The sequence below is a fragment of the Sinocyclocheilus rhinocerous genome, unplaced genomic scaffold (genome assembly GCF_001515625.1).
Source record: "Sinocyclocheilus rhinocerous isolate Xijiao unplaced genomic scaffold, SAMN03320098_v1.1 scaffold974, whole genome shotgun sequence".
In the NCBI taxonomy this organism is placed as follows: domain Eukaryota; kingdom Metazoa; phylum Chordata; class Actinopteri; order Cypriniformes; family Cyprinidae; genus Sinocyclocheilus; species Sinocyclocheilus rhinocerous.
Genome location: NW_015627262.1, coordinates 524,787 through 528,185, shown reverse-complemented (window position 1 = coordinate 528,185; position 3,399 = coordinate 524,787). Strand labels below are relative to the sequence as shown.

At 47.7% G+C, this 3,399-nt stretch overlaps 1 protein-coding gene across 3 annotated transcripts in view; it reads right to left on the bottom strand.

Moving 5' to 3' along the window:
* rcbtb2 (regulator of chromosome condensation (RCC1) and BTB (POZ) domain containing protein 2) overlaps nucleotides 1–3,399 on the bottom strand; it is a 40,338-nt gene that overhangs the window by 15,622 nt on the left and 21,317 nt on the right. The window lies entirely within an intron of this gene.

Sequence of the window (3,399 nt, the reverse complement as noted above, 5' to 3'; positions counted from 1 at the left end):
TGCACTTAGGATGGGTTAAACGCAGAGCACTAATTCCTAGTATGGGTCACCATACTTGGCCACATGTCACGTCACTTTCACTTTCATTATTTGAAGAAATTATGGCAGAGATATATAAGCACTAATAATAAAATGTACTTCTCAAAGTAATTATAATAATAATATATATATATATTTTTAAATCATACAAGCATTTCCTTCCCCATTAATGGTAAATGAATAGTGTGACAATTATCAATACTGTATGATATGGGAAAAAATATTGTGATAATATATATTTGATTAATTCTTTTCTTTTCCCCAAGTAGATATAACTGCAGTCCGGAGACCTCCAAAATAGGCCATGAACTCCAAAAGGGGGTGGAGTCTCCACATCAGCGTTAGTAAATCAAACACCTATTCTTGCATAAAGTTGAATTAATCTTACATAAAATATATTTGCTTAAAGGGGTCATATGATGCGATTTCAATTTTTCCTTTCTCTTTGGAGTGTTACAAGCTCTTGGTGCATAAAGAAGATCTGTAAAGTTGCAAAGACTAAAGTCTCAAATCCAAAGAGATATTCTTTATAAAAGTTCAGAGTCAGCCACAACTACCTAAAACGGCTCGTTCTAACACACCCCCACATACCTACGTCACGATCTCGGAAGATTTGCATAACGCCGCCCAAACTCTAACCTCATCAGGCATTATAGGAGAAAACTCAGAGCTGTTATTATGCCAAATGGAGGTTTCAAAAAGCATTGAATAAAAGGGTGCCGTTAATTGTGTCCAATGTGTATTAGAGAAAAACATTTATGTCAATGATCTTTCCCCCCATTTTAAATTCTTATTCTCCAATGAAAGGTTAGATTTGTGAATTTTTTAAATAAAAGATCAAAATGATTAACAATGTTGATTTATTTTCACAGTCTTCTTTGATCATATTTACCAAGGGTGCCAGTAATTCTGACCACGACTGTATGTATACAGTGGTGTGAAAAAGTTTTTGCCCCCTTCCTGTTTTTTTTAATTGTTTGCATATTTGTCATGAAATTATCATTTAAAAACTGCATTTTGTATTTACTTGCATTATCTTTGCGTAATATTAAAATTGGTTTGATGATCTGAATCTTTTAAGTGTGACAAATATGCAAAAAATTAAAACAGGAAGGGGGCAAAAACCTTTTCACGGCACTGTATATATATGGAGCGGCACATCGGTCGGGGATACCATCGGCCGCATCAAATGCAATGTCAGCTCTAAATGGACACGATCAAGCTAGGGCATACCCCGTATTAGGTGACGCGCGTAGTCATCGCCCGAACGGCGCGAGAAATTGGCGAGGGCTATCCGCCTGTGGACGAGGTGGGCCAAAGACGCTAGTCCGATTACGACTACGATTGGGTACAATCAACATCGGTACGATGACCGGAAGAAGCCGCGAATTGGCCAACGTCCTCAAGACCCGCCGCATCACATCGCGAGGGAGCAAAAGCCAGGGACATTGGCAACGGCTACAAGCTCTACTACAACGGCGAACGATCCACCCAAGAATGGCATCGGAATCGCGGTCAGTGAAAAGCTGCGGGATAGCGTCAAAGTCAACCGGGTGTACGACCGGCTTATGTCCATCAAGATCACCTCTGTATCGACGTCGATGCGAGTCGTCTCGTGCTATGCCCCGCAAACTGGGTGCGCGACCGTCGTTAAGGACAGGTTCTGGGAGAGCCTGGAAGCCCATCTTCGATCAATCGACCCGGAAGAACGCCTGGTGCTCGGTGGAGACCTGAAATGGACACATCGGGTCGGAAAGAGACTGATACGAGCGAGTACATGGCGGGCAAGGGAATGGCACCCGCAACGACGACAGTGACCGAGTCCCCGACTGCGCCTAGGCCCACGATCTTGCTGTGGCCAACACCTTCTTCACGAAGAGACCGACGCATCTCATCACCTACAGCAGCGGTGGAAGAACGACCCAGATCGATTATTGGATGCTTAGACGGCGCGACCTGAAACTGGCAACCAATGTTAAGGTGATCCCATCGGATCGGGTCTCCTTGTTATGGACATCCAATTGGACCTCGGACAGCATCGGCGAGCGTGGACGACCGGGACGGAGCGGATCAAGTGGTGGAAGCTCCCTGAGAACAAGGATCAACTAAGCAGCGCCCTCAGACTCGACGACGTGGACCTTGACCAGCTGGTGGACGCCATCTGGAGCGACGTGGTCGGCTGAATCCACGACGCGGCGAGTGGCGCCCTCGGAAAGACGAAGCTGGGAAAGCGGATGATCGACAAGCAAATTTGGTGGTGAAACGACAAAGTGCAAAAGGCGGTCAAGGAGAAAAAAAGCGGCGTTCAAAGCGTGGCACCAATCCCGCAGCCAACTGGACTACGAACAATACAAAGCACTCAAATCGGCGGCGAAGCGAGCAGTCGCGGTGGCAAAAGCCGCATTCCATGACCGGCTTAACAAAGAGCTGGACACGCCCGAGGAAGCTAACAAAATGTATTGATTGGCCAACGCCCGCCATCGCGCAACGCAGGATTTCGGCCAAGTTAAGCACGTCAAGGACAACGATGGCAACACCTTGCGAGATGCCCCCGCCATCCTCCAGCGCTGGAGCGATTACTTCGCAAAGATCAGCAACGACAAATTTCTTCATCCGCCAATCCAAAGCGCCCACCCCATCTCTGGCCCTGTCATGCCGATCACGACAGCAGAAGTGGAGACAGCCATTAAGAAGATGAAGAACAGGGAAAACAACCGGTCCCGACGATATCCCCATCGAAGCCTGGAAACTTCTTGGGCGCAGAGGTGCCGAGATCTTCGCCGTCATTTTCAACCTCAGCCGCCAATCCAAAGCGCCCACCCCGTCTCTGACCCAGTCATGCCGATCACGACAGCGGAAGTGGAGACAGCCATTAAGAAGATGAAGATTCCCATTCGAATGAAAGCCTAGATTTACAAGGCCGTGGTATGTCCCATAGCCCTCTATGGATCGGAGTGTTGGCCGGCAACAACCAAGCACGAGCAGGCCCTTCACGCAATGGAAATGCGAATGCTGCAATGGTGTCTTGGTATCACCCGATGGGACCACGTGAAAGTGGATACAGCCATTAAGAAGATGAAGATTCCCATTCGAATGAAAGCCTAGATTTACAAGGCCGTGGTATGTCCCATAGCCCTCTATGGATCGGAGTGTTGGCCGGCAACAACCAAGCACGAGCAGGCCCTTCACGCAATGGAAATGCGAATGCTGCAATGGTGTCTTGGTATCACCCGATGGGACCACGTGACAAACGAAGACGTCAGAAAGCAGATGGGCATCGCCCCAATCGTGGAGAAGATGCGAGAAGGACGACTCTGGTGGTATGGCCACGTCGTAAAAAGCGACGAAGAATCGGTGGCG